Raw genomic sequence first — 14655 nt, forward strand, 5'->3', positions numbered from 1 at the left:
CTGACAGCTGTGACACAAAACCATGGAGTTCTCTTCACAGTGGGACCAGATCACTCCTATTTGCCAATCTAAAAGTGGTGTCCAGGAGCTGAAACCAGCTCCTGAAGTACTCTGAATTTTATAGACTAAACCCAATGACTTCATGGTAAAGCAGCATTTGATTCCTGCATGAAATATTACAGGATGCCATTTTGGTAATTTCCTCCTTGTTTGATCATGATAACACAGTCCCTGAGGCACTGGGGAGGCAGAGAAAATGTGCCAAGTGGGGGAGATGGAAATGGGAGAGTCTCCAGTAAAACAAAACATCATTAAGGAAACAGAGTTGGGGAGAGATCGTTGTGTGATAGGGAAGGGCTTGGCTTATTCTCCATCCATCACTTGGAGTGGGAAGTGATAATATTTTTTTTTAAAGCTTGGAAGCAGTTTTGGGGTCTGCTTTGAACCAGCTTCTAAACCCCTTCCTCTCTAAAGTTCTAAATGAAACAAGAACAATAATAAATACAGAGAGACTGTTCCTGTTGGGTCAGACGTGACACACACACACGGGATTAGGGTTTAAGAAGGAAAAGTTTTTATTCTGTGTGTTCCCCAGCTTATTTATTCTTAACAAAGCATGAGCTTAAGTCACCAACTACATCACAATAACTTATTATATTCATTGGTGCAAAGCAGTTAGTGCCAATATAATTGGCAAAATTTTACAGAAATTTAACAAGGCACGTGTACACATCTACTTATGCACATAGTCTTGCTGCCCTGATTTTTTAAGATTTTCTAAGCCTTCTAATGTTTACAGTCTTGTAATGAACTTTCTCACACACTTTCTGTAAATAACTCATTGTTTTGCATTCTTTTATGGAGGAGGAGAAATTTGATGGACTGTTGGTTTGCCCAGTGTCATTGGAGAGGTGGCACTGTCACCCTCCAATCCACTGTCACTTTTGGAAATCTATAAATGCTGGAGTCAGAAAATAAACTTCCCTTTTTTCCACCTTGAGAACAGTGGTGTGTGCACTTGTGGTGTTTAAAATATTAAAAAATCAGGGCAACACTTCACATCCAACAGGAGCTCAGGGACGACACAGGGCAGAGAACAGAGAGCTTCAGACTCCTTCTTGCCTGGATCATCCCCATCCTTCAGGGTGTTATTCAAGAAGGGATTTATGGTGAGCTTTAGTGAAGTGTGTTAGAAATCTGGCATTGCCTCTTGGGGCTCTGGCTGCTCCAACTTTTGCTCCTAATGCAGCAATTTTTATAGGAAATCAGGAACTCATTTAGCAGCTTTAGGTGGGTGTTTCAGAAAGAGAAGTGGAACTGCTGGGTTAAGCTGCAGGAGTTATGGGATCTGGGATACTGGTGCTGAGGGACCTGACCACGAGCAGGGGGGTTTATGGGGACCTCATGCAAACTTTACAGGAAGGGCCTGGCTGGGGAGCTGGGATGGAGGAGGGCAATTCCTGCAGCACAGCTTCCCACAGTAACCCTGGATTGACTTGGAGGTGGTCCATGAGAGAGCAAAAACGTGGTGAGGTCACAGCCCCAGCTGAGCTGATAGGGAAGAGGGAATCCTTCCCCAGCTGGAGGCTGATCTATACATGTAAATATGTGAAGTCACAGCTCCCATTAAAGTCTGTCCATCTTGGCATGGGACAGCTGCTCTCAGCCCCAGTGATTCACAGGATTGACCCCGATTTCAGCAGCCAGGGAGAATTTGCAGGATCTCACCTCGGCAACAGGCAGCACCCAGAGCTCAGCAGAGGGATGGAAATCATGGACCAAGCAGACAAAAATGTGGGGGAGGATGTGTGCAAAAAACAGCTTGGGAGTTTAGGAAAATATCCAGCCTCCCACCAAGTTGCTATGGGGTAATTAATGAAGGCCTCATTCTCTCCATTTTTGCTTCCAATCTTCTCCTCCCCAGGGCCATGAGCTATCACCAAGGAACGTTTGGGCTTGGCGTGGCGGGTGAGCAGTGATGGATGGCTGCAGAGGAGCAGCTTTGGAACCCATCTCACCTCCCCCTGTGGGAAATGAGTCACAGCACAGGTGGCCAAAATGCAGGAACAGAGGGACCCAAGGCTCCTTGGGGCTGCTGGTGTCACCTGGCCCATGAGGGCAGGACACAGGGACAGCCACAGTGGGACAGCAGCGATGCCATGCAGGCATCAGCCCCTGTTTGACACCTCCTGGCTGCTTTGTGGGAGCTGATGGATCACCTGCCAGGCTGCTCACACCACTCCAGCTGGCAGAAGTCCTCAGCTGGAAGCAGCACACATCAAAAGAGACAGGAAAATCAGCTGGAGCAGCTCCAAAGCAAAGAGAAAGGAGTGATCCGAGCCCTGGAGAATGTGACCTGTGATGAAAGATGGAGCAGACTCGGTCCATTTAAGCCTGGAGAAGGCAAAGGGGAAGATGTGATAACAGTGCTCAAATATGTGAAAGGGAATTGCAAAAAGAGAGGAATAAAGCGTTTCCTGAATAATTTAGGGAAGCTGTGGGTTTGCCAAGGTTGCAGTTTCTGAGCAGGTTGGGATGTAATCAGAGAACAGTTTGGATATAGCAAATTCAGCCCTGAGCATGGGGCTGGTTAAACCATTCCTTGAGGTATCTTTCAGATTTTTCTATGATCTGAAATTTAATTTTTTTTTTTTTCTGTAGCTCTGTAGCTCCAAGCGAAAAACACAGAAGAAACAAACCCAGCAACAGCAGTTAACATGGACAAAACAACCAGATACTTAGAGCTGAAGGACAGCAATACCCAAAATATCATCATAAAATCATATTTTTTGTAATGGAACCTGCAACTTAACCATCAGATCAAAACATATAAAGGGTTATTTGTGGGGTGACTTGAGGCTGGGGCTAAGGGGAAATTAATGTTCCACTCATTCATTTTAGAAATATCTTCATTAGTAATTGCCCCATTTATAGTCAAAAGAAAACAGTGCACTCAAATTCCTGGCAGCAAAACACTTCCCTTGCTCTAGATAAATATTGATATTGGCCTTAAGTCAGTTTACAAAAAGAAATGGAAAGAAAACAACAGCTCTGGTGATGCCTGTCAGGCTTTGAAGCATCTTTTGAGAAACTGTTTGGTGAATATTGTTGTGCACAACACGAAGACAAAACTATTCACTATTAATAGTCTGGTGTGAGAAATTCAGGAGAAGGACCCTGTGGAGCTGGGATGTGCCTCAGCCCCTGGCCCAGCACAGGCAGCAAAACTCCCACAAAAAGATCAATCTCCAGCCCAGTTCACCAGAGCTCTGTGAGTGCTTTCCATTTCCAGAATTGAAGCCTGGCCTTTGGCTGGGAAATTGTGGACACTGAGAGTGGAAATGTGGGGCAAAGCACAGAGATTCTTCCCTGTGAGGGTGGGCAGGCCCTGGCACAGGTGCCCAGAGCAGCTGGGGCTGCCCCTGCATCCCTGGCAGTGCCCAGGGTCAATCTGGATGGATCCTGGAGCAGCCTGGGACAGTGGGAGGTGTCCCTGCCATGGTAGGGGTGGGATGAGGGCTTGAAGATCCCTTCCAACCTAAACCATCCCATGATTGCATTACACAATTCTATGGGCTGTGACTTCACAGACACTGGTCCTTTGGAAAGTTGAAACGTGTAAAATTCCAAGCAATTCAAGTTCAATTAACTTTAAAACAAGAAAAAGAAAGTGCCTTTCTTCCAAACAGAAAAGAAAGATGAATGCTGGGGTGATTATTTACCACATATTATTTGGCACTGGCACTTCATTTGTCAGGCATGTCTGGCAGCTTTCACTTGTGAGATATGAGAAATAGCTGCAAAGAAAATAGAAATGGCTCAAGTCCTCCAGAAACTCACTGCAAACTAATCCCAGGTCCTCAATCATGGTGGCTTGTAAAAGTCTGACTCTTCTGTTCCCAGCTCTACTCCTTTTACAGAATGAACTGATCACAGAATGAACTGATCACAGAATGAACTGATCACAGAAGGAACTGATCACAGAATGAACTGATCACAGAAGGAACTAGGTCGGAAAAGACTTTTGAGATCATCAAGTCCAACCTTTCTGCTGAGGAAGTCTCAGATTTCCTGTCAGGATCAGGAATGAGGAGCTGTCACAGAAAGGCCCCTGTGAAGGAAGGTGCTGGGTGCAGATCTGGGGAGGATCTGACAGCTCAGAGAGGTCAAACATTGCCCCGTGCCTCAGTTTCCCCACTGCCTGTGTGTCAATAAAGACTCACAGGTGCAGCATGTGTTGCTCTGACACGTTTTCTGTCACAGCCAGGAGCAGCCCAAGCTCTGTGAGGGTCACTGGGAGCTGCCAGGGCTGCAGACCTGCAGGAATCCCAGCTGACCTTCCAGCCACCATCATGGGATGTGAGCATCAGCCCAATACTCAGGATTTTCCACTCATTATAAGGACAGGATGGAAGCCCCATAGCTCAGAAAATCATCAAGTGAGCAGGAAGCTACCTCAGCCCTTCTGGCTGATCCTGATGCCCTGTGCAGGCCGGCCTAGAACAGAGGCTGGACAGAGCTAAAGAATAAAGCAGGGATTTATTCAAAGCCTCCATGGATCCACCTTGGACAGCACAAGAGCCCAGCCAGGGCTGCACCCAAGATGAACCAAAATGGTCCCAAAATGCACGGCCGGGCACGGGGTCTCTGCCTTGGATCAGTTCTGCTCCATTTGCATCTTGCAGTTCATTGTCCCATTCCAGCTTTAGCCCCTGCAGTCCCATCCTTGTTTTTCTCTCTCCAGCCCACGGGGTTTGTGCTCTTGGGCTGAGATTTGGGTCATTTGTCCTTGGTGCCCAGCTGGAGCAGGAATTGTTTTGTCTCCCTGCTCTGTGCACAGAGCTCACCATCCCCTTCATATGAAGTCCAGACCCACCCACTAAAGCAGCACAGAATGTGAAAAACAGAAAAGCTGAAACCTGAGGCATCACTGCCCTTCACTGCCTCTCCTTTTCAGTGTCCCAGCAGGATGTGTGCAGGAGGAGATGCAGTTTGGAAAGCCAGGGCAGCACACAGGGCAGTAGGGCAGGAGGAGACAGAGGTTTGGGGTTCCTGCTGCACTGTGTGACCTCAGGCACAGCACTCAGTCTGTGTCCCCACTCCCCTCTCTGTGCTGTGGGCAGCCACAAACCCCTGGTGACCAAGGGGATCCCTGGATCACCAACTCCCACAGTTCACAGGGACCATGCACTACATTTCACCTCATCATTCCAATCAAACAATTTGTGCTTGCCTAAAAGGAACCTTCCAGAAAGGCTTTGTATATAAACAAATCCAGCAGCACAGAATATCTCACACAAATTAATTCAGCTTCAGTTCTATCTGCTCTTTCTTGCTTTGCTGAATAACTGAGGAGCTCCACGTAGCCCAGTATTTTGTTTTCCCCCAGTAATATATGTATATATTTACTTCACCTCTCAATATTTTATTTTACAAATGAAATATATTTGAATATGTAAATATATACTATATAAATATTCAGTATATAATATATAACATATAATATATAACATAAAATATATATTATATATTAGATATTAGATATTAGATATTACATATTACATATTAGATATTACATATTACATATTATATATATAATATATATTATATATATTATTAAGATATATTCTTGTTCTGAAGCATTTTGTAAGCCCTCATGTAACTTCTGTACCTTCCTTCACAAATTTTTTGCATTTCCTACAGAGCCAGACTGATGTCACAGCAGCAGAGCTTTGGGGATGTGATGACACAAGACATCACAGAGGCAGATTTGCTGGGGAGGATTCATGTAATTATTTAGATCAACTGGACTTAGAAGGAAAAAGTTTCATAAACATGATTTTTTTAGGTTTTCAAGTTCCCCACCGCTGCCGTACAGAGGAACTGAATCATCCTGCTGTGGCTCCAGCTGAGCACAAGCAGCAGGATGAAGTCTGTCCCTCTGGAGACACTGAGAGATGCTCTGCTGCCTTATCTGCCCTGCCTGTCACCATGGGTACAAGAAAAGCCAAGGGCACAGTGCCCTGGGTGACGTGGGAATCAATCACAGCAACTGAATGATGGCACAAAGGCTCCTGCAAAACTCCCTCTGCTTTTCAAAGGGAGAAAGTTTGTCTTGGCAGAAAAGTGAGATCTCTGTGGAAGATTTTAAAATGTGTGGGGAAGAGTTTTGACAGCTCCTTTTTGCCAGAAAGGTTATTTGAAATTCTGCTATCCAGAGCTGTCATGTCTTCTGTGCTTCTTAAACTCTTGTGGAGCTCCCTGTGATCTCTGGCATGTCCAGCACTCCCTGAGTTATTCTCTGCATTACTTTTCTCCTTCTGATTCAGCTCTTGGGCTCCTCTTCCAGCTGAGGCTAAAACTTGTTGTACAATGGATGAGCTGCTGTGTGAGGCTGAGCAAGCCCCGAGGGCTGGGCTGGAATACCCAAACAAACAGAGGAACAAACAGAGGAACCAACAGTGGTTCTGGGAGCACACACAGGAGCAGAGAGTGTGGCCACATTTCCCTTCACAGAGAAAAGCAAGGCACAACTTCGCAAGAATATTCCTGGCATTCACATTCTCTGAACCTCAGAGAAAGAAAAAACAATTCTTATCTCATTTACTGCTCCTGTGTTGTTCACAAGTGGAATGCATCATGGAACATTGATTACCTGAAGGGAATTGGTGATTGGATTCCCTGTGAGTGTTTTGATTCCCTGACCAATTGGACCCAGGTTTGTGTCAGGACTGTCACTGACAGTCACAAGATTTTGTTCAGTTGAGTTGGGTGCTTGTGCAGATTCAGTTTAGATGTAATGTAATATAATATAGAATAATAGAGTGTAATAAAGTAATTAATTAGCTTCTGATATCTGTTGGGAAGGATGAAAGTTTGACAAGAAAGTCTCACAGATATGTGTGCTTAGCAGAAAGATTTTTGGATGTAGAATCTGAAGAAGGAATAGAAATGAAATCATCTATTTCTTCATGAAATAGAGGAAAAGAATTGCTGAGCCAGTCTCACTGGATAACCAAGGAGGCAAAGGCTGTGTTAGTTAGAAGGGGTTTTATGGCTTAGAGCAAAGGATAAACCCACCCCAAACAAGAAGATGTTTTTACCAAGCAGAAAGAGAGCACAGGCAAACAAGGCAGCAAAGCTGCAAGTAGAAAAAAGGTCTCAGAATTTTCCACTGCAAGAAAACTGAAAAACAACTTCTGGCTTAAACTGTAATGTACTGACTTTGAGTGATTGGAGAACAGTAACATGAATCTGGTAATTATAGCAGTTATGATAGGCTAATAGATAATAGTTAAGGTATAGATTGGTTCTGCTGTATGAAGATGCTCAGCAAAGAAAAGTCCAGAATGCATTGTAACCAAAAGAAAAGTATAGAATGCATTGTAACAAACCCAAAGGGTCTCCAGGCCTGCCTGCAACTGGAGCTGACAGCTGTGGGCACAGCTCTGTCACCCACCACCCTGGGCTGCTGTAACCTCTTGGATGGAATAAACTGCATTTTGGATACAATAAACTGCATTTTGGATACAATAAACTGCATTTTGGATACAATAAACTGCATTTTGAAGAGCTGCCTGGAGTCCCTCATCCCTCATTCAGGCTCTTACAGATATCAATGGAGTCCTTCTCATCATTCCTCCCAGACATGGGGCAAAAATATCAGTGATAGAGAGAGCACCACCAGCCCTGCCCAGGCCCCTCTGTGCTCGTCTCCATGGCCTTGTGCTGCAGGACAGATACTTCACAGAATCCTGGAATTGTTTAGGTTGGAGGGACCTTAGGGATCACCTCGTTCCATGCCCTGCCATGGGCAGGGACACCTTCCACTCCCTCACAGGGATTTGTTTAAGGAGAGGTTTCCCCAGTTAAGAACCACAAAATGAAATGAAGGAATTGTAGCACTGGGTGCCAGGGTTTAGTTGAGGTGTTAGGGCTGAGTTGGACTTGATGGTTTTTAAGGTCTCTTCCAACCCAGTAGTTCTGTGAATTCTTGATTAACATTTTGTATCCCATTATTTCTTTGGTTTTTTTTCAAGTTTATCCAGGAGTGAATGTATTCCCATTCTGTCAAAAGTGGGTATAAACTGTTATCAAAGGGGATGAGCTGTTATTAAAGTGGCTATAACTGTTATAAAACTGAGATAAACTGGTATAACAGTGCCATTGAGGTGTGGATGGGCAGTGATGCCTCAGGTTTCAGCTTTTCTATTTTTCACATTCTGTGCTGCTTTAGTGGGTGGGTCTGAGCTTCACATCAGGGCATGCTGAGCTCTGTGCACAGAGCAGGGACACAAAACAATTCCTGCTCCAGCTGGGCACCAAGGACAAATGACCCAAATCTCAGCCCAAGAGCACAAACCCCGTGGGCTGGAGAGAGAAAAACAAGCAGGGTGGGACTGCAGGGGCTAAAGCTGGAATGGGACAATGAACTGCAAGATGCAAATGGAGCAGAACTGATCCCAGGGAGAGACCCCGTGCCCGGCCGTGCATTTTGGGGCCATTTTGGTTCATCTTGGGTGCAGCCCTGGCTGGGCTCTTGTGCTGCCCAAGGTGGATCCATTGGGGCCTTTTAATAAATCCCTGCTTTAGCTCTGTCCAGCCTCTGTTCTAGCTCAGCCCTTCACCAGGCATCAGCAGCACAGCACCAAGTTCAAACTATCAAACTGACCCAAAAAACTGTGAGCCCTAAGGAGACTCAGAGAAATGACTGGCAGCTGAAAAAACACAGAATCTCCAAAGGCTTCTCCTAGAGGAATCCATCACTTTGGCAACATCTGATTGTACAGGGGCTGGAAAAGTGGTTTTTTATTTACAGAGACTGTCAAAAGCTGTGGGGACAGAAAAAAGTGAGTTGGGGATTCTGTCAGTTTTGTTCTGCTGTGCTCTCAATCTGGGGGTAATCTTTTGATCTGTCTGTCTAAACTGATTTATTCCTAATTTGAAGATGAAATAAAATATTTTATCTCTCTCCTAGGCTTGGTCTGGCACTTGCCATGCCCTGTGCCACATCAACATATGCCTGCAAATCCATGTGTTGATGTGGCACGGGGCATGGCAAGTGTACATACAAACTTCGTCCCAAAGTTTTGGGAAACTGCTGGAAAACGACTGCAGGCTCAGAAAGTGCAGCTTAATAGGATCCATCTGCTCTGGAGACATCCTTAATTCCCGTGATTTGCTGGTTAATTTTCTCCTGTCTAATTGCACGGCAGCGCGGGGCAGTGGCAGAGGGGAGGAGGAGGAGGAGGAGGAGGAGGGAGGGGAGGATGCAGCTGCGAGGCAGGGAGTGCATTTCATGCAGCAGGCACTAGCCGGCGTGGTCCCCACAGCCATCACAGCTTGTCCTGGTCCCCAGCTCTGCCTCAGGGACACCAGGGAAACCAGGAGGGTTTTTCAAGGGGAATAACAAAAGGGAGTCTGTGACCGTGTTCACAGGGGTCTGAGGATGGGAAGAGATGAGGATCTGACTCCATGCTTCAGAAGGCTGATTTATTATTTTATGAGATATATTATATTAAAACTATACTAAAAGAATAGAAGGAAGGATTTCATCAGAAGGCTGGCTAAGAATAGAAAAAGAAGGAAAGATAACAAAGGCTTGTGGCTTGGACTCTCTGTCCGAGCCAGCTGACTGTGATTGGCCATTAATTACAAACAACCACATGAGCCCAATCCCAGATGCACCTGTTGCATTCCACAGCAGCAGATAACCATTGGTTAAATTTTGTTCCTGAGGCCTCTCAGCTTCTCAGGAGGAAAAATCCTAAGGAAAGGATTTTCCATAAAAGATGTCTGTGACAGGAGTCCTTTGGGTTGGGGGAGTTTTGTCCTGATGGTTGGGGGCACTGTGGGCGAGGAGAAGACCAGAGGTGCTGTCAAAGGGTGGATGGGCAGGGATGGAAAGGCTCTGAATTGTACAGTCACAGGATGGTTTGTGTTGGAAGGGACCTCAAAGGTCCTTTAGTTCCACCCCTGCCATGGCAGGGACACCTCCCACTGTCCCAGGCTGCTCCAGCCCTGTCCAGCCTGGCCTTGGGCACTGCCAGGGATCCAGGGCAGCTCCTGGCTGCCTCTGGCACAATTACAAGACAATTACTCTGACAATTACAAGACTTTAGAACGATTTCTTCAGTGATTCAGCAAAGCAGGGCCTGTTCAGACAGATTTGAGCCCTGCCTGTGATGCAATAAGGATAAACTGCCCCTAAATCTAAAATTATCTATTCCCCACCTGATCTACCACTGTGCCTCTGTCCTGCAGCATGTCCCCATGAGCCATAGCATTTATGTGAGACAGCCATTAAAAGAGATTACTAAAAAGAGGGAAATATAATTTTTATGTAAAACTTTTTTTTTTTTTCTGGGCTTGTTTTGTTGACCTTTAAAATATTGGGGTGGGTTTTTTTCAGTATTTCACTGGAATTATAAAAATCCCATCAGCACCAAAACCAGGTAGGACCACACAGAGCTCACCTCTGCAAGCTTCATCCGAACTGTATGGCAACCCAAAAACCTGAGAGGAATCCCTCTCATATCACTCCACTGGATTTTTAACTCCCTCACCACAACTCAGGTGTGAATTCAGAAGGTGTTTGATGCTGCAAACAGGTTTATGTGGCCGTGGTGATTAATCCAGGATCCAGGAATGCTCCTGGCTCTGAGTGTGAGCACTGGCAACGCTCCCACTCCGGGAGGAACCCAGCCTGACCCTGCTCAGCCCTTCCAGCTCCAGTTTCCATATGGAGAAACCCAAGCCTGAGGCTGGGAATGCTCTGGGCTGTGCCTTACAGGCCCCCAAGGGGGACAAGAAATGCAGTTTATTGCTGGGCACCAAACATGCAGTGACATAATGGGGGTGTGAGTGACATTAACACCATTTCCTCGGGGCTGCCTTTCAACACTTCCTCTTCCATCTGGAGCTGGGAACAAAGGCAGGGGGGTTAGCCAGGGAAGGCTGGGGGAGAGGAGGGAGGGCAGGGTGTCTAGACACACTTTAGCACACGCTCAGGGCTGCTCAGGGCCAGGGAGCTGCCTGTTCATTCCTACAGGTGCACAACTTGGGTCCAAGGCAGGCTGCTGATCTCACCCCTGGGATTTCTCACCCAGACCATCCAGGATCTCTGTGCAGGCCCTGCTTTGGGCATTGGTGGCTCCCCACAGATGCCAGCAAGGAGTTCTTGCCTGGTACCCTCCACTTGCAGAGCTTCCCTGATTGCTGAGTGGGCAAAAGCCAAACCTTTCCCTTCCTCTTGCACAGAAATCTCTTGCTTGGGGGACTCCTACATTTTCTATAATAGCTACTGAAAACATTTTGGCTCTCTCTCAATGTGTTTTCAATGCTGCAGGGGAGAGAAGAGATTTACTTTTGACAAGTCTTGTTCATAATGGGTCATCTTTAGCACAGACAATCTCCTGGAGTTTAACTTTTAGGGGTTTTCACCCCATTCTTCTTCCCATGTGGCTCTGTAGAGGCCCTGCCATGGTTATTTATGTATTCTGGACCTTTCAATAGATAACTATTTAAATAAACAACCATGGTTATTTGTGTCTTGCTTCCCCATCTCTCTCCCATCACAGCCTGGTTTTTGCCATGGGAGCATCTCCAGGCAGGACACAAAACACTCCAAAGAGACACCATGGTGCTGTCCCTCCTCCTGTAGGAGCTCCCCAGGTGGACTCTGTGAATTCTGCAGAGCTCTTGACCAAGGCTCAGAACAGCAGGAGAATAAAAACCCCACAGATTTCACATCCACCCCATCAGTGTGACTTGCTTTTCAGGGTCACATTTTCTCTTCATATTTCGATCCTCCTGTTTGTGCCTGGAGAATTTGGCCTCCAAAGAGGATCTGGAACTTGTGTCACCTGCAGCTGATGCAGGACATTCAGCAGTTTCTGGCCTCTGTACACATCCAAACCCCTCATCCCATGGCCAGGCACAGAACGTGCTCACAGGGAGCGTTCCCAACACAGAGATATCCCTGATAGCTGAGGTGAAGGTGATCCCTTAGGATTTGATATTTTCCATCTATTTGTAACCCTGCAGTTCTTTAGTGTGTAACTCCAAACTCCACACACAGTGGGAGCTGCTGCTGCTTTCCCATTTGGGGCAGACACAACAATTCCTCTCCAGGCCTGGCAATCAAGGACACCTCACTGCCTCAGGGCCCAGAGATGGGAACAAAAGGGAGTTTTGTGAGGAGCAAACTTGGGGTCAATGACTTCATTAGCTGAAGCTGTAATTGGCAGATGAACCCCAATATGCAAATGGAGGAAACTTATAAAAGTGTGAAACCCATGGTCCATTTTTGGGTGTAGGCCCTGGGGGGCTTTGTCTGCCCAAAATGTACCTGAAGGCTCTTCAGTAAATATTCCTGCTTTTTAGTGCCTTAATTCTGTCTGGCCTCTGTTTTTAGGTAGCCCCAAAAGGGCATCAAAAGGAAAATAATCATCATCCCAGCCCAAGCCCTCCTCAGGCCCAAAGGTGTCAACACAAAGTGTGTGTCAGACATTCTGGGTGGGTGCAGTGAAACAACAGAACTGCAGTTCCTGAGGGCATTTTTAGGTGTTACCACACTATAAATAATAAACAGCAACAACAGAGACATTTAGAGAAATACATAACCATACTTCAGTTCCTCTTACATTATTTATTCATTATCATTGGGCAGTGAACTCAGCAATGAAAAACACAATTACACACGCCCTGAATTTTGCCAAAAATATCAAAGTGCAATGAATTTCTTTGTATATTTCACTGTTGTTCCTACTGAATTAAATTACTCAACTGATATGTTTTCATCATGTCTTACATGCAAGGCAAGTGCTTTCAGTCTCTGAGCAGCATTTGGATTTTAAGAGCTGGAAGACTCAAATCACGTTTCTGTCATTAGCTATTAACTGTCCATCTGTGGCTGGGAGCTTGTGAGTTGAAGCAACAGAATTCCTTCTGGTTTTGAGTGAAATATCTGTGGCTGCCACAGTCTGAGTGATCTCACAAAGTTATATTTTCTGCAGAAGAGAGAGAATAACACCATGCCCACACCTGCCACAGGTAAAACACAGCACTGAAGGACAATCAACACTCAGAGCATACACAGCTTTTCCTGCTTTTTTTGCATTATGAGACAGGATGAACGTGGTCCCCATGAAACTGGGAGAGAATTATATTGCACTCACAGTTAGGAACAGGCAGAATGGCAGGCTCTCCCCTGCTGGAAGTCTGCAGTGAAAACAAACTCAAGTCAGTGAGTCAGTTGAATTTCTTTGTTCAGCCACTTATGGGGATGCCCCTATGCAGCTGCTTCTGCTCTCACACTTTCCCTGTTAAAAATGCAGAATCCCTCCAGAGTGGTGATGGTGTGAATCACAGGAGGGTTTGGGTTGGAAGGATCCATAAAGATCACCCCTTCCAACCCCAGCTGGGGGCAGGGAGGCCACTCACCAGACCAGGCTGCTCAGGGCCCCATCCAGCCTGGCCTTGGACAATTTTGGGGCTGGGGCATCCGTAACCTGTCTGGGCAAGATGAAGATGAGATAATTCTGGATTTCACAGTGTCCTCCAACAACAGGACATGTGGTGTTCACACGCCCTCTGAACAGAGAGAAGCTGTGAGAGAAGCAGAGAAAAGAATGAGCAAAACAATTCTTATCTCATTTGCTGCTCCTGTGTTTGTGCACATGTGGAACGTGTTCTGGAGATTGTTTACCCAAGGTGATTGCTTGATTGGATTCTGGTGATGGTGTTTGGGATTCATTGACCAATTGGATCCACGTGTGTGTGTCAGGACTCTTGGGCAGAGTCATGGGTTTTTTGAGTTAGTTAGTGATAGTTCTCGTTAGTGTAATATAGTTATAGTATAATATAGTATAATAAAGTAATAGTATAATATATATATAATATTATAATACATATTATATATTGTACTATATTATATATATTATACTACATTATATATAGTATAGATATAATATATCGTATAATAAAGTAATTTATTCACCTTCTAATATCATGGAGTTCTGTACATCATTCTTCCCAGACATTGGGCATCTTAGCACCAATAATATATATATTAATATATAATATTATAATATATAATATATAGTATAATAAAGTAATTGATTCACCTTCTGATATCATGGAGTTCTACACATCTTTCTTCTCAGACATCTGGGCATCTTAGCACTGATAAGGACACACCCTGCAGCATCTGCAGTCTCTCATGCTTTGGAGCCCTGAGCCATTGCTGTTGTATATCCCCATTTTGGAGGTGAGATTCTCTTTTAAAACCTGGTAATAGTTCTCCAGGAGAGGATGCAGAGCCTGTCCTGTGGATGTTTATGTTCCAACTGCTCCTTGGCTGCTCTGCTGATGTCTTTAGGAGATCCTGGAGGTTGGGAGGTGCTGAGAGCTCCCTGCCTGAACTGAGTGCTGGTGGTGCCATGCAGCCATCAGCAGTAAGGAAGTGGTGACATGAGGGATGCAGGATCTGCAGGGCTCCCAGGCTCTGCCTCTGCTCAGCCCATCTGTCACTGTCATATTTTCTGAAAAATCCTCTTTGCCCAGGATTTCTTCTCCTGGGAAGCTGAGAAGCCTCAGAGAGAAATATGTAAACAATAATTATCTGATTGCTTCTCCCTGTTTTGCTGCTTTGGA

The sequence above is a fragment of the Agelaius tricolor genome, unplaced genomic scaffold (assembly GCF_023055355.1).
Source record: "Agelaius tricolor isolate 1412-34295 unplaced genomic scaffold, bAgeTri1.0.p SCAF_37, whole genome shotgun sequence".
NCBI lineage: Eukaryota > Metazoa > Chordata > Aves > Passeriformes > Icteridae > Agelaius > Agelaius tricolor.